Source organism: Lactuca virosa, chromosome 2, assembly GCF_052849685.1.
Source record: "Lactuca virosa cultivar CGN04683 chromosome 2, Lactuca_virosa_CGN04683_v6, whole genome shotgun sequence".
NCBI classification, from domain to species: Eukaryota; Viridiplantae; Streptophyta; class Magnoliopsida; order Asterales; family Asteraceae; genus Lactuca; species Lactuca virosa.
Genome location: NC_136427.1, coordinates 145,754,880 through 145,762,534, shown reverse-complemented (window position 1 = coordinate 145,762,534; position 7,655 = coordinate 145,754,880).

The window sequence follows — 7,655 nt, the reverse complement described above, 5'->3', positions numbered from 1 at the left end:
AACATTATCTTGTTTCTTAGTTTTCCATGACACAATAGTATCACCAAGAAAAATCACATAACCTGTAACTGACCTCCTTGACACTAAACACTTAGCCCAATCAGCATCAACAAAACTTTTTAAATTTAGATTACCTTTTTTAACAGAAAAACCCCTTCCAGGATTTAAATTTAAATATCTAAGCAACCTTATAGTAATATTAAAATGAGATATTCTTGGTGAATGCATAAATTGACTCAACACCTGTACAACATATGAGATATCTAGACGGGTAATGGTTAAATAAATGAGTTTTCCAACTAACTTCTGATAAAGAACAACATTTTTGATAAGTACATCATTACTATCAATGCCCTCTCCTTTAATTACCACATTACAATCCAAAGGAGTTTTAACTGGTTTAGAGCTTAACATACCAAATTCATGTAGTAACTCCATACATTATTTCCTTTGACACAAACATACTCCTTTATCAATATCTATAACTTCAATTCCTAAGAAAAACATTAATTTGCCTAAATCTTTGATTAAAAACTTGGATTTCAAAACACTTTTAACCTTATTAATCTCTTCATCACAATTACCACTTAAAATTATATCATCAACATATACAAGCAATATAACAATAGTACCATTAGTCATTTTAACAAACAATGAAAAATCATTCATACTTTGAACAAATCCAAACTCAAGTAAAAAACCACACAATTTTTCATTCCATTTCATGGGAGCTTGTTTTAGCCCATATAGAGACTTTAGCAACTTACAAACTTTATTACCATTCTTATCATTATAACCAAGTGGTAAAGTCATATAAACATCTTCCTCCAATTCACCATACAGAAAGGCATTATTTATATCTAATTGATATAAATTCCAATTAGAATTAATTGCAAGAGAAATAACAATCCTAATTGAAACCATTTTTGCAACAGGTGAAAAAGTTTCATCAAAATCTATTCCTTACCTTTGGTTATAACCCTTAGCAACAAGCCTTGCCTTAAACTTTTCTACTTCACCATTAGATTTATACTTTATTTTATACACCCATTTACAACCTATGGGTTTTCTGTCAGCAGGTAACTCACAAATCTCCCAGGTATTATTTCTATACAAAGCTTCAACTTCTTCATTCATAGCATTTACCTAGTTAGGATCCAAGGATGCTTGATAATAAGATTGTGGTTCTACTATTTTGTTTAAATTTGTTGTAAAACATTTGTTATCAAAACTAAGAAAGGAATAATTAACAGACCTTTCAATTCCATATTTATACTTTCCTTCTATAACAAAATCATTAAACTTTTGAGGAAATCTAGACTCACGAGTAGATTTCCTAACTCCTATTAACTGTGAATCAGAAATAGTATTATCATTATTAAGATTTTCCTCAGAACAATTAGTGGGATCCATTGTAACAACCTCAGGTTGCGAACCAGAAGTTTCACAACCAAGAGTACCTTCATGATGAGGTATAGTTGCATCTAAACTAGAACTACCATCAATACCTAGATCAGTTGCACCCAAAGGTTGATTGACAACTGTATCACCATCCTGCCTATTACCATTAGATACACCACTATTTTGATTATCATCAAAATTTTCATAGAATAAAAGTTCATCATTGGAAAATGGATCCGATGAATCCTTATTGTTCAACAAAGTTGTCTCAAAAAATTGAGAAACTTCATTTGATTTAGAAGCCAACTTAAAAGGAAAAACAGTCTCATAAAACTTTACATCCCTAGAAAAGAAACAAGAACCATTATCAAGACTAAACAATTTGTAACCCTTTTTAACATTAGAATAACCAATAAGAACACATTTCGCAGATCGTTCAGAAAATTTATCAGTAATGTTTAACTTAGTAGCAAAAGCTAACAACCAAACACACGAATTTTATCATAAACTGGAACATATTTATAGACTGGTTCAAAAGGAGTTTTTCCATTCAAAACTGAAGATGGGGTTCTATTTATTAAAAACACAACAGTCAAAATAGAATCACCCCAAAAAATTTTAGGCAAACCAACTTGAAACAATAAAGATCTAGCAACATTCAGTAAATGTCTATGCTTTCGTTCCACCACTCCATTTTGTTGTGGAGTGTGAACACAAGAAGTCTGATGAACAACACCCTTAGATTCAAGAAAACTTTTCATTTTTAGATTAACAAACTCTGTTCCATTATCAGATCTAATAATATTTAGATTAACATTAAACTGATTTTCTAATAACATAACAAACTCATGGAAACAATTAAACACTTCTTCTTTAGACTTCATCAAAAAAACACATGTGGCTCTAGTAAAATCATCCACAATTGTAAGAAAAAACCTAAAACCACCAATAGCAGCTACTTTATAGGGACCCCAAACATCTAAGTGAACAAGTTCTCCTAAACTAAATGACTTATGCTCACTCAGAGGAAAAGGCTCCCTAGTTTGTTTAGCCTTATGGCAAACATCACATTGCATAACTGACCCATCATCAAAATTTAAAAAAGGTTTTAAAACATTTAAAGCTTTATCAGCTGGATGTCCCATTCTATTATGCCATGTTAATTTTGAAACAAAACATCTATGATTATTAATTACTGAATTTGACCTACCTAACACTTGATTTTCCAAATAATAAAGACCTCCAAATTCTTTACCAGTCTTCACAGTCTCCATTGACAGTGAATCCTGAATCAAACAATTATTTTCATCAAAAACAACCTTGCACTTATTTTCTTTACAAATTTTGTGAACAGACAATAGATTGACATGAAAATCAGGAATAACAAACACATCAGATAACATAATAGAATCAGAAAGACTAATATTTCCAATCTTACTATCTTAGCAGTTGAACCATTAGGATGATCAACTCTTAGATTAAGTTTGGAGACATCAACCACATCAAAAAGTTGTGATTCAGATGCAGTCATATGTTAACTTGCCTCTGAATCAACAATCCATTTTCTTTTATTAAAAAGAACATTATTACAAGTCATACCTGCCATATTAGCATTAGCAGGTACTCCTTCTGATAACTCTTTCTCTTGAAGAAGTGACAAGAGAACAACCAGGTTGATGAACACCAATTTCTTCAAGATCTACTACAGATCAGGAAAGGATCTGTAGTTCATATAATAGCTCTGATAACAGATCCAAAAAACCCCAGGAAGAAAAGGAACAAAGACCAGAACCAGATCCGATCTAATGAAATAACCTGAAACCCTAACTTGACCTAGTTGAGAACGATCACAAACCACTGTGACCAAGCTCTGATACCATCAAAAGAAACTCGAAGACAAACATATACAACATCAACAGTTCTTAATTCTTATTTCATTAAGAACCAGAAGGTTTTCATAGTTACTTACAAAAGAGACCTTACTACATAAACTCTCTTCTCTCTACAAAAGTCCTCACTACAAATCACTCAACTAATCTACACACTTAATGGAAGAATGATTAAGAACAGAAGATGAACACTTATGAACTCAAATCCTAAAGACGAGAGAGAAAGAATCAGATATTCGTATATATTATCAGTCTATCTTTATCCTTACACAAATATCCTATTTATCTCTTTGACAAGTCAATCTGGGTTACTTGATCAATAATATGGACCAAATATAACCCGCGTGCACACATCTTCACCGCATTATCAATCCAGTCCAAAATATATATAATTTGTTCACAATATGTCCTCCTGCACAAAACCATAACTAATACAAGAATATATATATATATATATATATATATATATATATATATATATATATATATATATATATATATATATATATATATTACACAAATATTCTATTTATCTCTTTGACAAGTCAATCCGGGTTACTTGATCAATAATATGGACCAAATATAACCCGCGTGCACACATCTTCACCGCATTATCAATCCAGTCCAAAATATATATAATTTGTTCACAATATGTCCTCCTGCACAAAACCATAACTAACACAAGAAAATATATATATATATATATATATATATATATATATATATATATATATATATATATATATATATATATATAATAAATTAAAGAATATTAAAGGATGCTCAAAAGGATATATTGAATTATAAGTTTGTACTCATTAAATCCACATAACTCAACAGGAAGTGACTATTCAGAATGCACAAACAATGTTTGTAGAAAAGATTTATTTTATGTTAGTTGAATAAAATCGGGCAAAATATTGTTGACTAGAAGCACAAGTATTGAAATGATCTTACCCACAATCACTTGATGGAGTAGGTCTCTTTTCTGTAAACCCAAAATAAGTTGCCATGTCCATTAAAAGAGTTGACATTGTGAGGTGTAAATAGGCCCAACCTAGGATTTTAAAGGGTCAAGACATTAGAGTTTTGAATTTGTACCACACTTGACCAACGCCTACATATCCTGTATTTTCTTTTGCGCTCTAATGTCCAACAACACCTTCCATGAAGCCCGCAATGAAGCATCCATGGTTTCTGGTTTTTCTCAAAGTTTCACTAAACTCAACCACTTTTCAATAAAATTTTCCATAAAAACCTCATCTATTTTTAATATAAACTTGGATATCTTCACCCTCTTCCTCGAAAATAAGTTCTTCCGCCTCTTTTCCTCCACATTTTGTGGATATCCACAAAAAATGAAAGCAAACACTAGCATCATATCCAGGTTTTCGAAAAATTTAGCACACAACCAATGGACATTTTACAATGTGGAAGATGGTTAGAAAAAGAAAACGTGCATATCATTGATTGGATCTGAAATTGTTTTTGATTGCCTTGCAAGCCTTTGCTCAAGAATCGGTAGTTTGGACCTCAAAATAGAAAATCAAATTACTAAAATTTTTTATTACTACAAGTATCGTTTCTTAATTACTTAAATTATTGTTTCCGAACTAATATTAGTGATATTTATTCATATTCATGTCAATTTGTTATAGTTATGATAAAATGCCAATCTCTTCTTTCTATTCTCTCTTCTCTCTTCTCTTCTCTTCTCTTCTCTCTATACTAATAAAAAAGTAGTTCTTTTGTCATGTGTCACCATATTAAAACTTTTAATTAATGTATTGTCACTTGTCAATCTATTAGTTCTCCATTTTAAATTAATTAAACCTCCTCATTAATGTGATGTTATTTGTCAATGTATTTATTCTCTATTTTAAGTTTTAAATTTTAGGGTAAATAGCACAAAAAACACTCAGTTTATACCAAAATTCTAATTTGACACTGTATTTTTTTGTCTCAAATTTGACAATGTGTATTCCAATTTGTTACAATTCTGACCATTTGACCGGTCAACCATGTTACATGCTGACGTGGTATGATAACATGTCAGTTTTTATGACGTGACATGCTGACATGATATGTTGACGTGTCAAAAAGAAAATTTTTTCCACAAAAAACACTAAGTTTTCACATTTTTCGATTTTGACAGTAAGTTTAATTTTTTTTTTCAATTTTAACACTATGTTTTTTTGTTCCAAATCGAACATCATTTTTTCTAATTTTGTTCAATGTTGACAATTTTCTATTTGAAACCGTATAAATATTTTTTAATACATTTAAACCGTATAAATACGTTTTTTTTCATTTTAAAACCATAGTTTTGTATAAATGCAATGTTTTTTTTACATTCAAACCATAATTTTATGTATAAATATGTATTAGTTATATAAAAACCATATTTTATATTAAATACGCAACTTGAAAATAAGTTTGGAGGTGTGTAGTCGATCAAAAACCGGATGTCAAGTTTGCAACCCGTGAAATTTTTACATCTTATTAGAAGCTTATGGTTAGTTTGATTCTCATGATATAACTAATGCATATGTATACATTATCCTTTATATGTAAAAAAAAAACAAAAAAACACCTTGTATTTAAACAAAAATGTGGTTTTTAAACGAAAGAAATATATTTATACGGTTTAAAATGTAATAAAATAATATATTTATACGGTTTCAAATGGAAAATGGTCAAATTTGAACAAAATTTGATAAATGATGTTTGATTTGGAACAAAAAACATAGTGCAAAATTGAAAAAAAAAATTAAATTTAGTGTCAAAATCGAAAAAAAGTAAAAACTTAGTGTTTTTTGTGGAAAAAAAATTCGATTTTGACACGTCAACATATCATGTTAGCATTCCACGTCATCGAAACTGACACGTCATCATGCCACGTCAGCATGTAACCTGGTTGACCGGTCAAGTGGCCAGAATTGTAACAAATTGGAAAACACAATGTCAAATTGAAATTTTCGTATAAAATGAATGTCTTTTATGCTATTTACCCTAAATTTTATATTACTGTTTTCATTAATTCACAAATAAAAAATGTCTAATATATATTAAAAATTAATTTACATATTTATTTGAATTAACGATTATAATTTCACATAACTAATAAAAATATCTCTTAATTAATAATTTATTTAAAATAATTGATTAATAATTTTAAATTTTTACTATAAAAGTTTAATTAATTTTATAACCGTGGTTCCACGGATTATAAACTAATATTAAATATTAGTGATCTTGATTAAAGTTATATAACACTAAGAAAGGGACTATTACATTAGATAAAAATAGTAGAAAACAGAATGCTATATTACATCAATAATTCGGTAGTTGAAACACTTGGAAAGCACTAACAAAGCATGCCTTTCCACACTAGTTGACATAATGTTAAATAAATTTTAATTATTATAATACATCAATACATGTGGTGCATTAATCATCCTGTTCTAAACACTAAAACTACCATAATTTTTATTGGCATTTTGTCTTAGTGTTACGATGCTTCAGAAGAAGTAAAAGTGCTTTTTGAACGGCAAGTTGACATTAAACGAAAACTAGTTAGAGGCTAGGGGTACAAAGTTTGGAAGGAAACAAAATGAAAACAAAAACAAAATAGACAAAATAGAATTTGACTACAACCTTGAGTAACACTCAAGAACAGGATCACTACACCACTCAACCCATCTGAGGGGTTCCCCCTCCTGCTTCCTCGTGTTAATCCATAATACATACATAGATTGTACAAGTCAGCACTGAATGAGATTTGGCACCTGAGGAGTGTACCTTCAAGTTCCGATAGTTCCAGATCACCCATAAAAACACTAACATAACCGCTTCGTGGATGTTTGACAGCCTTTGATGACCCTTCAACAATTTTTTACAATTTAGAAGGTCTCCAATCGTTTGAACATTGGAGTCCAGCAATCGCCACCAACTAGATACTCTCGATCTGCCATACTTCTTTTGTTGTCCCACATTCAAGAAAAAGATGGTTCTCGGTTTCTGGAGCTATACCACAGATCTTGAATGAGGTGGATGTTGAAATGCCAATTTTTGATAAATTAATCATTGTTGGAAGTCTCCCATGAATGATTCTCCAGGCTAGAATATTTAATTTTCCGGGGATTAATGAATTCCACAACCACTTCGCATCAGATCGAGGGAGGAAGGCCATATCGATGCAGTTTCTAAAGAGATGCTACTGAATATATCCCAGATGGCTCCAAATCCCAGCTCCACTTAACTGCTCCAGGAACGTTAGAGATGTTTACCGAATGGAAATGATTTGCGAAAGGGACATTGTCCTTTTCGAGGATTTTAGGAATGTTAGCAATTACACCCCAACAT